Source organism: Mustela putorius, unplaced genomic scaffold (assembly GCF_011764305.1).
Source record: "Mustela putorius furo isolate JIRA1106 unplaced genomic scaffold, ASM1176430v1.1 tig00000056_pilon_pilon_pilon, whole genome shotgun sequence".
In the NCBI taxonomy this organism is placed as follows: Eukaryota; Metazoa; Chordata; class Mammalia; order Carnivora; family Mustelidae; genus Mustela; species Mustela putorius.
The window spans coordinates 8,121,954-8,137,268 of NW_025421263.1; positions in this window are offsets into that span (position 1 = coordinate 8,121,954).

Genomic DNA, 15,315 nt, shown 5'->3' on the forward strand with positions numbered 1-15,315 from the left:
AATCCAGTCTCCTTTCTGGGCTGCAAACTGGTAATTTACACTTTGTCTAACAAATATCAAATAATAAATTCACATTAAGTTTTTTTCTGCTCTACTAGCTTAAAATTAGCCTCTAGTGTATTAAGTCCAAGAATTGCCACTTTTGCACCATAACCTCCTAACCATTATTATTATTAGGAATATCATTGTTATTAACTAGGTAACATGGTTAAGCACTTCTGTGCCATCACGCTTCTGGGGCTCAGATTCAATCACTAATAGATACTAACTTGTGACTTTGGACAAGTTACTTAGCCTTTCTGTGCCTTAGTTTCCTCATCTGTAAACTAGAATAATGATATGTATCTCTTAATTTTTTTTTGTCTGTTTAATTTTTTTTTTTTAAGTAAGCTCTATGTTCAGTGTGGGGCTTAAACTCCCAGCCCTAATATCAAGTGTCACATGCTACACTGACCGACACAGCCAGATGCCTTATAAGGATTAGGTGAAGAATTATTTAGGTGATTTAGTATCAGAATTAGTAAATACTCAACAAGTATAAGCAATTATTCATCATAAGTAATTCTTTATTAAAATAATTAATAGTATCAACATATTTCAACACAAGTTAAAACTGCAAAGGTACTTTAAGGATGTCTCTGCATTCTCGGAAAATACAATGTGATTCTTCCTGTTACACAGGTTTCTGGGTGTAAAAGACTAAATGTTCTCTCACTGTGTCTAGATTTCTCACAGTAACAGTTTTATGTAAACTGTCATATTCCTAGAACAAACTTGAATAACAGAATCATACCTTTCAAAACCACTCTAGTACTGATCTCTAATGAAGATAAATCCTCCTAGAAGACAACTTGTCCCATCGTCAGTTTGCTTACTTAAAACAGGTCTTCTGAGTTCTGAAGTCTTGAAGTCCGACTGTGTGTAGAAAGAAAGACGAAGGAGCATGCACTATTTCTTAGGGCTAAGGACACAATTTCATCTGGATAGAGGGATCAATGTTTGCACTAAGAGCTCTATTATTATCATTATCATTATTGTTATTTCTGTTTTTTCCCCATAAGTTTGGAAGGATAATATTAACAGATTGCATCCCGCACCCAATATCTTCCCTCTCAATCTCTTTACTCATTACTCCACCCAAACAAGCAACTGGGCATTCTGTGCTCATTGCTTTAAAGAGAAACATGTGATAGTGAAGAAAACAGAGGGGGAAACAGTCTATTCCTGGTTTTGGAGTTGCAAAAGGCTTGGCTTTACAGGAATAAGAAAGACTCCTGGCATAGCAAGAGATTTGGACAAAATGTCTGTAAGAGCATGTAAGAGCAGGACTTTCCACTGGCAAAAAATAATAATAGTAAAATTGAAATAAACAAACCCATCTCCTATGCTGAAAAATGAGGGGGTTCCAGATGGTAGAGAGAGGACAGTAGGAGGGGAAGAAATGGCAGGGCATATTTCCACTACCCCAGAGATGAGAAGTCTTGGAACCATTTTCTCCAGTCACATTCCCTGGGAAGTCAGCAACCTTCCATAGATGGGTTTATGAGATCTGAGAGCAGAGGGAACAGTGTGCCTGGATTCCCAAATACAGCCTCAGAAAGGCAGCAGGCCCTAGAAAGAATACAGATTATTGGTGTGAATAGGTAGATGGGGACTAGACTGACTACCAAATATTTCCTATACCCTAACTTGAAGTGGGAGCAAAACAATATCCCCATATTCCCATAGAAGAGGAAAAATGGCCTCCATAATTTAAGAGACCTTGCAGAAGAGAACTCTGAGCTAACAAGGCTTGGGAGTACTGAAAACTGAGGTAGGATGTCTACGTTCTCATTGGCTGCCTATGTAGACAGATGAATTTGAGAACCAGAGGTTCCCAACACCAAAACTTGGTGCCATACTAGACATTATCAAGTTTAAATCCAATCCCAAGAGGAAAAACATGAGACACCAGAAACTGACAAAATTATGGCATTGCCAACCCTTCAGAATAGGTGATTCAAAATTGAACTTAAGGTGAGTCATAGAAAAAAACTCACACATCTGTCTCACATATCTGAGTTCATACCTTTATATGGTCGTAGATTGTAGATTACTGAGATCCTAACTAGGACCCAGACAAATCTGAAATAATACCCAACCCCTTCATTACAGGTAAGAAATCAGAAAGGACACCAGAATTGGGGGAGAATGTTTCAGGACAATGTCTCTTGAGTCAGGCTCTGACAGCAAAATTGGAATTCCAACAGGCTGTTGTCTAACTCTTTAGGGAGACAAAATGATTCTGCTTCTAGAAGAAGCACTGGTGTTGAGATACTAATGTGCAGGAGAGAGGCCTATGAATCCCTACTCTTCCAGGTCAGAATGGAAAAGCAACTCTCAAGTTCTGCCTGCCTGCTAAAATTTACGACTAAGCATAATTATAATTTTTCTGAGCTAGGACATTGAACCAATGGAAGACAGCAGCTGCCACCAGGGGACAGCAGAGTCTCTGCCACCAACAGAAATCATCCCACAGAAATAGTGCAGTGAACTCTGTGCTCGGGACCTGGAAGTGATATGATCAAAAAAGGATATTGATTATTAGTTTATAGTAACACAGAGGGCTTGTGTGTATTCCATTCCTGAAGAGTAGTAACAGATTAATTTTAACTGTTTTCAGTTGTGAAATGTGTATTGATCTGATAGAACAAAATCAAATGATACAATGATTTGAACTAATAAAACTGTTGTTCAAATCCTTAGTATTCCCTTCCTCCAAAGAAAAAATTTACATTAATCTAAAAGGACTTCCTTAAAATGGATTTTATGACTATCACAAACAAAATAATAACTAGAACATATTGGTTATTGATATGTGCCACACTCTGCTAAGTGGACTTCCTTAAAATGGATTTTATGACTATCACAAACAAAAATAATAACTAGAACATATTGGTTATTGATGTGTGCCAGACTCTGCTAAGTGCTTTACTTATTTACGTTAGTTAATCCTCAAAATGACTCTGCATCAGCGGTAACCTTACTATCCTATTTACTTTATCAGACAGGCAAGTGCTGGAGAGGTTGCCTGTTCTGGTTCCAAAGCCACTTCCCTATGTACTAGAAAGATAGAACCTGACAATCTGTCTTTAAACATACAAAGTTTAGATATCATGTGAGAAACATCATGACATATAAAGGATCCTTGAGCTCTTCATGGCATTAATACTGGACTTCTTTTATCCTTACATAACTTGGCTTTCATCTGGCATCATAAAATGGATTAGGCTTCTGTGCCTTCTGAAAGATATTCTATAACTACAGACTGTGAAGTGAGAAAAAAACATTTTTCCACAGAAAATGAAAGCAGTAATAAAACTTCCTCTAATCACTTTGCATAGAAGTTAGAGAGTTGGAGCCAACCTACTGGCATCTCCAAGAATTTCCCTAATTTGGGACAGAAATTGAAGGCAAAAAAAGCTAATAGAAGATATGCCGGTATAAATCGTGGTGACTGACTGAAGAGTTATGAAGTAGAAGAGTTTATATAGTGAGGGTCTGTTAGGTCCTACTGATTGACAGACTTTTGTGACCTGTTAAGTAAGCCAATGTAGGAATTTTCATAGGGTTAACTTTAAAATTTGCATTTTTAAAAGACTGCTTCAGCTCTAGCACAGAGAATAAAATCAAAAGGAGCCATCATGGAAGTCAGGAGGGCAGTGAGCCAATTACTAGTGATGAGACGTGAATCTAGCTTATACTAAAGTGATGATAATAAAAAGGGATAAAAGTTGATGGACAAGAAAGGCATATGGGGAGGGGGCATAAAATCAACAGTTCTAAGTAATAGATTGGACATGGGATGTAACATAGAAGGGTGGAGTGAAAAGTATGTTGGCTGGTAAACCTGGGAGGTTATGTAGAAAGAGGACGGATAAACACCCACTAAATTTAGTGACATGGAGGTCTTTGGAGACATTGCTGACACATTAATAATCAATGTCATCTCTCTAATGGGATAATTGTGGTTCATTAGTGTCTTAAATTTATAATATTGACATTTATTCCCAATAATCAATATTATTTTTAATATCCTTAAACTTCCTGAAAATAGGAAGTATAATACAGAATTCTGGTAGACACATAAATGTCTTTGGAAAAAAAAAAAATTTCCATGGTGAGATCCAGTACCTTTGGCAGAATGATTTGTGAGAATTAAAAGTAAAAGTAACATTACTGAATATGTACTGTATGCCAGATGCGTTTACATATCCTATAACTTATCTTCTGTATCCTAATGTCAATGTCAACCATTCTAGATTAAGTATTGATTACTGGTGGTAACAGTTTGAAGTTCTTTAAAAAGATGAGTTGGCACATGGAAGTTGTTGAATCCTCTTTCTTATATCCTGTCCCACCAAAGGTGCTCTGTTCAAACTTGAACTCTTATCTTCAAATCCCCACACTCAAATTACATGCCCTTTATTTTTCTTTTCCAAAGTGCCATAGGCTAGAAATGTTTAAGCCATTTGACAGGCAGTAGGTATTCAGTAACATTCATTGTCACAATTTGTCTATTCTCCCTTCTGTCTTTCAAATGATGTCTCTCAAACCCACCTCCTTCCTGTTCAAGAGCTTTCAAAATTTAAATGAAATAGTTATTAATGGGTCTGTCATCTCTGGGTTGTCCCCTAATTTATAAGAGGAATATTAAGTAACCTGATGGATGGTGTTCCTGATAATACCAAAAACACAGATGTACACAGAATGTAGTATCCCCATGTCTTTTCTCATATTGACCCTCAAAACAAACGTGCCAAAGAACATATTGTTAAGTCTTTTTTACAAGCGACCAGAATGATGCTGTCTACCTAGGTGTACAGATTTCTGGATTCAAATTTGAAGGATGGATATATTTAGTGAGGCCATAGGACTTAACAGTTATGTTCCTTATGCAGTTCCTGCTGACTTTCACTTGTTACCGGCTAAGATTTTAACAGTCTCTGCCTTATAGCTGCATCTTTGAGATCACTGCCGACAATGTGAAATGAAGGATTTCTGTGCTGTTAATTGAAGAATAAAATTTAAGCACCTAGCTACCAGACCAGTGGGCACGAAAGAAATGAGTTTGTATTTTTGCCCACAGAAAGAATAGCTCACCTTAAGAAGGAACCTCTCAGAGGGGGGTTAGGACTTTTCTCAGTTTGCAACAGTGGATTTAGATTCTGGAAGTCCATTGGGAGCCCCAGAAATCTTCAGTACAGAGCATCGTCCCAAAACAGACAACCTTGGCTATGAAAACAGTGAGGCCGGTGTTTGGATTCCATTTCCCAGAGGATGGGAGAGGCTAAAGATTATACCTCCAGGCCAGACTGTCAGAGTCCCTCTTGCTTCTATCTCAGACCACAAAACATACCCCCTAGATCAGAAAAAGCATTTCCCTATTTGTCTGTCTAGATGTGTGGGAACATCTGCCAATAACAATTTTGTTTTTATCACTAATGAGGTGACTTGTTGCTTTTGAGAAAAAAATAGCCAACAAATTCAGTTGCTTCTTGAATATTCCCCTAAAAGTGATCATTGGGCCAAGCTGTTGGAAGAAGATTGTGCACTCAGTTATAAAACAAAACAAAACAAAAACCACGAATCTTTTAAGCTTAAAATGGGGAATTTCAATCACAATTATGTATTAAATTGGAATTTGATTGAGAAAAACAGAATTCCTCTGTATTCAGATTTTTGAGACATACAAGATAAAATTTCTATATATTTGGTTTACTTTAATAGTTAATAAAATACTCAAATAAAGTGATAACATTTGCTGAAATCTTTCATTAGAAGTATAACATCTACTAGGAAAAACTGGTCTATTCAGCAAACATTATTGAGTACCTAATACTTGCCAGGCCTGGCACATAGTTATAAGGATAAAAAATAGAGCTGATGTTTTTAAGGAATTCCCTGTTTGCTAAAAGAGACAGATCATTACAGTATATGTATACGTAATATAGTATATAGAGGGAGATTTGAGACACTGGGAAAAAAACTGGAGATCTCTAACAATTTCATAGGCAAGATGCCATGTGATCTAAGTCTTCTTACATTCCGGAAAATACTTTACCAGACTGGGAGATTAGAGTCTAAAGGGACACATGTTAATATTATATACATAGCATAGCCTATAAACTATTTACATCTCAGAAATTAAAAACCATAGACAGTATTATTACCAAAGTATGGGTGAGAACAAGATATTAATATAGAATATCTGATAAATGTGACAAATCTAGATGCACAGTTTATTGAGAAAGCAACTATGGCAACCTGATAGTCTGAGTATATATAAGTAAAATAGAAAATTCTCCATTTATTCTCAGTTTATCCAAATTTGCTCAGAACCCAGAAATATAAACAAACTCAACTGTGAATAAATAAATGATTCTAAGTATTTTCATTTCTTCCTCAAAACCCAGTAATGTTTGGAAGTTTAAATGACACCTCTTACCTACCAAACTCTAATTGCTTTATGACTAACAGGAGACATTTGTGTTTATAGATGCAAAACCTTTCCTTCTAATCATGTTTTTTGCATAGGTAAGATTTTTTAAATTGCTAGATGTTTTGGACACCTGGGCGGCTCAGTCATTTAAGCATCTGCCTTTAGCTCTTGTCATGATCCTGGGGTCCTGGGATTGAGTCCCACATTGGGCTCCTTGCTCCTTGGGGAGCCTGCTTCTCCCTCTGCCTCTCCCTCTCCCTGCCACCACCGCTCATTCTCTCTCTCTCTTCCAAATAAATAAATAAAATCTTTGAAAAATATTACTAGATATTTTAATACCTTTATGAGAAATCTAAATGATAACACCCAGATTGTAAGACTTCATGGACTAAGAGAAATGCCTTTACAATTTATAGTAAGACAGATTTTCTTGTTTAAATCTACTCATATATTTTTAAACTCATAGTATTTAGATTTTTAAGCAGCTGATTTTTAAAATTTTCTTAGTATCTTATTTTAGTGCAAGATAGTTACAATTAAGTTGAAATTTTATATTAAGTGCTAATGTGTATTGCATGTTTACTATATGTCTGAGTTATCTATATACTTTATGTTGATTTATTTCTTTTTCATTTTTTTAAAAGTTTTTATTTCTTTTTAAAAGTTTTATTTATTTATTTATTTGAGAGAGAGAGAGTGAGTGAAAGAGAGAAAGAACTAATGGGAGGAGGGGGAGCAAAAATGGGAGGAGGGGGAGCAGAGGGAGAGGGAGAAGCAGACTCCCAGCCGTGCTGTCCAATGCCAGGCTTGATTCAGGACTCCGGGATTAAGACCTGATCTGCCAAAGGCAGATGCTTAACTAACTGAGCCACCCAGGCATCCAAGATTTTACTTTATTTGAGAGAGAGAAAGAGAGCGAGCAAGCACCAGTTGGGGGTGGGGGTGGGCAGAGTGAGGGAGGAACAGAGGGAAAACCAGACTCCCACTGAGCAGGGAGCCCCACATGGGGCTCAATCCCTTAGCTGAAGGCAGACGCTTAACCAACTAAGCCACACAGGTGCCCCTGTTTATTTGTTTTTTGGGTTTTTTTTTTTTTTTTGAAGATCTTATACTTAAGTAATCTCTACACCCAACATGGGTCTCAAAATTACAACCCCGAGATCAAGAGTCACATGCTCTACCAACTGAGCCAACCAGGCGTTCCCCTATGGATATATTTTTTAAAAGTAACTTACACATTCACAGGGTATAATCAAGGAATGAAAAGGATATATATATAGGAAGAGTTTCCAGGACACTCAGGAAATTCTTAGAAAATTTCCATCAGGAAATTCCAGCTTTTGAGGAAATCAGTGCTACCACTTCCTGAGTGTTTTTCTTGAGCATTTCTGTGATTATACAAGCAAATATGTATATATGTTATATACTTTCCATCCTGTTTTTACACGCTGTTCTACATTTTGCTTCTTCTGATTACCAACAGTATATTTTGGTAGTATCTCATTCCTTAATGAAATTGTTCCTTATTCTTTATTACAACATGGTATTTCCGTTAAGTCCAAAACAGCTCTTCTTAGATAGAAATCTAGGTTGTTTCCACTCTTTTCTTACTATAAAAGTACTGCAATAAATATCAGCATATGGTTATCAATTTATTCATTTAGAAGTACACTTGTGGGCCCCTACAGTCAGTTGTGTGTCTGACCCTTGGTTGTGGCTCAGGCCATGATCTCAGGGTCCTGGGATAGATCCCTACCTGGATCTCGGTGCTTAGCAGCAAGTCTGTTGAAGGATTCTCTCCCTCTCTTTCTCCCCCTGCCCCTCCTGCTGTTTGTGCGCACACGCACACACACACACGTGCATGTTCTCATTCTCTCAAATTAAAAAAAATAATAAACCTAAAAAAAAAAAAAAGGTACATCTGCTTGATAAATTCCAGCTAGAGGAATTTCTGGCCAAAGTATGTATGTGCATTTGTAATTTTGAGAGATATTGCCTAATTGTTTTATATGGTGGCTGTATCAATTTATACTCCCTCAAGCAATGTATGAGAGTAATTGTCTCTACCATACTCTTACCACCCAATATATCATCACATTTTTTTTGTCTTTGCCAATCAGATAAGGAGGAAATGCCTTCCTTAAGTGGATTTTCTTATTAATCCCTAAAGCGGTAAGTAGTAGTATCATTATTATTTTATATATGAGGAAATTGAGGCTTACTGAAGTTAGGTTACTTGCTCAATTAGTTAGATAAAAGGTGGAAGAATCAAAATTAAACTCACCCTGTCTGTCTGGGGCACCTGGGTGGCTCAGTCAGTTAAGTGTCTGCCTTCATCTCAGGTCATGATCCCAGGGGGCTGCAATGGAGCCCCACATCGGGCTCCCTGATCAGAGGGAAGCCTACTTCTTCCTCTCCCTCTGCCTGCTGCTCCCCTTGCTTGTGCTCTCTTTCTGTGTCAAATGAAGGAATAAAATATTTTAAAAATTAAAATTAAAAAAACTCATCCTGTCTGCATCTTCAATGTCTTACAGTATTTCCACTAAGGAACACAGCCAAATAGCCTTGAAACTTAAATTATATTCCTCATAATTATTTTGGATGAGTCTTAATTCAAAAGCAATAGCAGTATTTTGCAGTATCTTAGAATCAGCATTATCAGTATAATTATTACTGAACAATAAATATGTGTCCTAGTTTAAAAAACATCCTTTAATGGTTTCATATGACATCATCAATTCTGAAAAATCTCATTCCATCCCCCCAAATTTTGGCCCTCATAGTCCATACCTGGTAACCTGGTTTCACAGCTAGTTCAACAAAGAGAGACAAACTTATACTCATTAGAATAAAACTTCATTAAGCCCAGAATGCTGTGTTACAACAACATACTTGATGTATAAAAGGTAGCATAAGGATTAGGATTACAGTAGCGGTTTTCTTCTTCACAGTTCAAAGTGACTGGCAAATATTAAGTTCTGGTTTTCCTCACATACTGAACAAACAACCAAAAACCATGTGACTATTTCCTGCCACCTTTTGGCATTATTGGAAAGAATGTGGGTGGGGTGGAGGAACTAACTATATGAGAATCATGTGCTCACAACATTTCAAGCTACAATTTGAAGATATTATGTATGCATTTACTGGGTGTGGGCTTTCAGCATGCTACAGGTTCGACCTGTTTGCAGAGCTTAGTGGCAAGTCTGAGGTCTCTGCCTACTGGCAGAGATTTCATAAAGAGAACACAGTGTTACATCAACCTAAGCTCATGGCTAGTAAAGGTTGCCTAAGAATCTCCTGAGTGGCATTTCTTGTCAATGGAGAAAACAGAACATTCAATAAATGGTGCTGGGATAAATGGTTGGCCATCTGGAAAAACAATAAAATTGGAAGTATATCTCACATCCTGTATTAAAATGAATTCCAGATGGATAAAAGATTTAAACGTTAAGAAAAAAAAGTATGACAAAAAAAATTCTCTCAGGTGGGAGATATGGTAGGTAGGGCCTTTCATGGTATGACACTATACTCAGAATCCATACAAGAAAATACTGATGAATTAGACTACAATTTTTAAAAATTCTGTATAGAAGAACCCACCATAAATAAAGTCAAAGACAAATGACAAACTGGGAAAATTTTATTCTAACTCATATGACAGACTAGGTATTCACTTCATAGCATATAAAGAGCTTCTACAAATAAATGAGAGATCAACATTCTTAGAAAAGTGGACAAAGGATATGAACTTCCAATTTTCAGAAGTGGAAATACAAATTGCTCTTAAATTGATACTTAAACTCTCTCATCAGAGAAGAAATGAAAATTAAAACTATACTGTGATTGTCAAAAATTCAAAAGTTGCTAATGGCCTCAGCTGGCCAGGTTATGGGGGAAACTTGTATACTCATACATAATTGGTGAAAGTAATGTGGTAATATTTTAATATTTATCAAAACACAAATGCTTAAGCTCTTTGATTCCTCAATTTTACCTCTAGAGAAATGTAATTGTAAAGAGGGTGGTCAGGAAAGGGCTCATTGAAAAGGTAAAACATTTTACCTTTTGAAGGTGTGAGCCACGCTGATATTGTGAGAAGAACATACCAAGCAAAACACCAAATGCTAAGGTAAGTTGAGAAAAGGTATGTGACAGAAATAATAAGAAGGCCAGCATGGCCTGAGTAGGGGGTTAGAATATTGGAAGAAATGTCAGAGAAGTATTAGGACAAGATACATAGGGTCTTATGGGTCGTTCTAAGAGCTTCAACTTTTACTGTAAGGAAATAGGGAAACCAATGGAAAATTTTGAGCAGAGGAGTGACCTGATGTGACCCACAGTTAAAAAAAATAAATAAAAAAAAAAGATCATTTTCACTGTTGTGGTAAGAACAAAGGTGTAGGTCAGAGATCAGTTAGGAGGCTATGGTAAGAAGCAAGAGATAACAATGGACTGAATCAAGATGACAACTGTATAGATGGGATTTGCTGACAGAGTCTATCTGGGGTGGAGAGAAAGAAAGTGTCCAAAATGACTCTAAGATTTTTGACCTGAACTACTGGAAAGATGGAGTTCCTATCAAATGGGATAGAGAAGTCTAAGAGAGGAACAGATTTAGAGGAAGGTCAGGTGTTAAATTATGGACATAATCAAGTTGAGGTGCTTGTTAGACACACGAATGGTTATGTCAAATAAACAGTTCGCTATATGTATTTGGATTTCTTGGAAGAGATTCAGGCTAAAGCTATAAATTAGAAAGCACATATAAAATGGTACTTAAAGCCCGAGAATTGGATGAGATCACCAATGAACTTTGGCAGATGGAGAACCAAAAAATAATCCTATAGCATTCTAACTTTTAGAGTTAACAATGGCAAATAGGAGCCAGCAAAAGAAACTGAAAAGGAGCAACAAGTAAGTCCAGGTAATACCATGACAGTGTGGTGTTCTATAAGCTAAATAAAGGAAATGCATCAAGGAGGATGAAGTGATCAATTCAAATACTGCCAATGGATCAAGGTAGAAGAGGGTTGAGAATGGGCCATTAGATTTAGCAATATGGGTTACCAATGAACTTGACAACACACACATAGTAGCAATAGGAGGAATGGGTGACTGGAATGGATTGAAAAAAGGAGAGAATCAAGCCTTAAGATATGACTACTAGTTTCCAGGAAATACGGGAGAGAAGAACATGCTAGATGACATCATGAGGATGCAAAGAGCCAACAACAGAATGTGGAAACTTCTGGCAGGAGAAAAGGGTAGAGAGGAAACTGTTAGAGATGAAGACAGACTTAAAAGACATACCAGCCAAATACAATGTATTTAGAGCCTGATTTGAGAAAATCTATTATAAAAAGATGTTTCTGAGACAATATAGGAAATTTAAACTCTGATCATTCATTTAGATTTGTTGGATATTAAGTTGGTGTTGTGACTGTAATTTTTTTTTACAGTCATTATCTGTTAAAAATATATGCTAGAGTATTTACAGATGAAATGATGTCTGGAACTTTCTCTAAAATGGGCCAAAAGAGAGGGTGTATCACTATGTTGTACACCTGAAACTAATGGAACATTATGTGTCAACAATATTCAAATTTTAAAAAAGAAGAAAAAAACAGTACAGACAATTTAGGGAATGAGGATGGATGACTTAAGATTGACAAAATGTTTATACTGTTGAAACTGAGTGATAATATATGGAGGTCTCATTCTACTGTGCCTCTGCCCTTGAATATGCTTGAAAGTTTTCAAAATAATTTTTTTAAAAAAGAAAGTAAGATGAAAGTTAAATTCAAGAAGTATAGATATCTCTTTGGGGCTTTCTTGCTTTAAACAGGAACAGAAATGAAGAGATAGCTGGAAGAGAAGGAAGCTTGAAAAGTTGTGTTTGTTTTTTTAAAATTTCAAGATGGAGGGCCACTTGGGTGGCTCAGTCAGTTAAGCATCAGCCTTTGGCTCAGGTCATGAGCCCTGCATCAGGCTCCTGCTCAGCAGGGAGCCGCCTTCTCCCTCTGCCCTCTGCCTGCCACTCCCCCTGGTTGTGCTCTCTCTCTCTCACTCTCTCTCGCTCCCTCCCATCTCTCTCTCTTTCTGACAAATAAATAAATGAGAATCTTTTTAAAAAATTTCAGGGTGGGGGGCGCCTGGGTGGCTCAGTGGGTTAAAGCCTCTGCCTTCAGCTCAGGTCATGATCCCAGTGTCCTGGGATTGAGCCTCGCACCAGGCTCTCTGTTCAGCAGGGAGTCTGCTTCCTCCTCTCTCTCTGCCTGCCTCTCTGCCTGCTTGTGATCTGTCAAATAAATAAATAAAATCTTTAAAAAAAAAATTCAAGGTGGAAGAAGTATATTTGTATGCTGTGGTACAGATGGAACAGAGAGAGAACACTGGATAATGCAGGAGAGAAAGGAGAACTACTGGGGCAAAATCTTTGAACAGGGAGGAGGGATGAGATATGGTGCAAACACAGAAGCATTGGTCTTAAATAGAAGTATGGATAGTAGTGTCATTTGCAAATACATTCTCCCATTCTGTGGGTTGCCTCTTTGTTTTGTTGACTTTTCCCTTTTTATCTTTTTATCTTGATGAAGTCCCAAAAGTTCATTTTCACTTTTGTTTCCCTTCCCTTCGGAGATGTGTCTTGAAAGAAGTTGCTGTGGCCAATGTCAGACAGGTTACTGCTTATGCTCTCCTCTAGGATTTTGATGGATTTCTGTCTCACATTGAGGTCTTTCATCCATTTAGAGTTTATCTTTGTGTATGGTGTAAGAGAATAAGACTATTATCCAAGATCTATAAAGAACTCTAACTCAACACCCAAAAAATAATCAAGTCAAAAAATGGACAGAAGACATGAACAGACACTTCTCCAAAGAAGACATACAAATGGCGAACAGACACATGAAAAAGTGTTCATCATCATTAGCCATCAGGGAAATTCAAATCAAAACCACATTTAGATACCACCTTACACCAGTTAGAATAGTGAAAATTGACAACATAAGAAACAACAAATGTTGGAGTTGTGGAGAAAGAGGAACCTTCTTACATTGTTGGTGGGAATGCAAATTGGTGCAGCCATTATGGAAAAGAGTGTGGATGTTCCTCAAAAAATTAAAAATACAGCTGCCCTATGACCCAGCAATTGCACTACTGGGCATTTACCCCAAAGATACAGATGTAGTAAAAAACAAAAACAAAAACAAAAAAGGGCCGTATGCACCCCAATGTTCATAGCAGCAGTGTCCACAATAGCCAAACTATGGAAAGAGCCAAGATGCCCTTTAAAAGGCGAATGGATAAGGATGTGGTCCATATATACAATGGAATATTACTCAGCCATCAGAAAGGATGAATACCCATCTTTTGCATCAACATGGATGGGACTGAAGGAGATTATGCTGAGTAAAATAAGTCAAGAAGTAAAAGTTAATTATCATATGGTTTCACTTATTTGTGGAACATAAGGAATAGCATGGAGAACATTAGGAGAAGAGAAAAATGAAGGGGGGAAAATAGGAGAGGAAGGTGAACCATGAGAGACTATGGACTCTGAGAAACAAATAGAGGGTTTTAGGAGGGAGAAGGGTGGGGGAATGGGTAAGCCTGGTGATGGGTATTAAGGAGGGCATGGATTGCATGGAGCACTGGGTGTTATATGCAAATAATGAATCATGGAACACCACATCAAAAACTAATGGTGTACTTTATGGTGACTAACATAACACAACAAAAACTTAATTAAAGGAGTATGGATAATTTACCCATAGTAACAGAAGGCAGAGCAAGACAGAGCAGGTGGGCACAGATGTGAGAGGATAGGAAGAAGAGATAGGAGGTTGTTGAAACTCTCTTCCGAAGCCTCAAACAGAATGCAGGGTTATTAAGTGAGAGTGAGGATGGGAGGAAAGTGTTGGATGTTTGAGAAAGGAGAATCCTTTATCTAGAAGAGTGGGAGACTGAGTGTACCTAGGAGATATGATATAATTGCCAGGCAGCATTATAAGCTGAATGCAATTCTGTGTCCAAGATTTGAAAGTAAGTACAACTAAGCAGCAGGGTTTTCTCTGATCAGTGTCCATGAATGGTTTTGCCAGGTGAGTATGAACAAATGATAGATCACCAAGGGAGTGGCCAGTTGTGTTGTTTATAATAGAGCTAGGTTACTGTCACAAAGCAAACCAACATTAATTCTGTGACTTAAAACAGATTTTATTTCAATTTTAAGCAGAAATGACCATTCCAGGCCATTGAGTCTCAGCTTCAAATGATCATTTAGGGTCTGAGGGGCCTTCTACCTTATTTCTCTTCCATGACTTAGGGCTTTTTTTCCTCAGCTAAATCCTAGAAACTGGGTAGCAGGCACACTTTTTACCAGTTATCCAGAGGGGGAAAGAGAGTGTAAGGAAAAAGCATTGCCCTTGTTTTAAGGGTCCAGCCTGCAGGTACCACACATTACTTAGGCTCATATTCTATTAGCAAAATTTTTGTCCTATAGCTACAGTTAAATGCAAGGAAGCCTGAGAAATGCGGTGTGTATGGTCAGCTCTCTGCTTAGCTACAGTGCTCTGATTTTGGAACAAGGCTAGATTTTAGCAAATAATTAGAACTCCCTGCAAGGGAGTGATTCTAATAACTGATTGAGGGATTTAGTGCTAGGGAATGAGTCTATGAGAGGATCTGAGGAGAATGAAGTATAACCCCTAACTGAAAGGTGGTAGAGTCAAGGGACTACAGATGAGAGGGCTGTTGGAGTCGGGGCTCTGAAGAAGAGTAGTGGTGGTACAAGAGGGATGCCCAACATTGAGACTCTGAAGGAATTACTG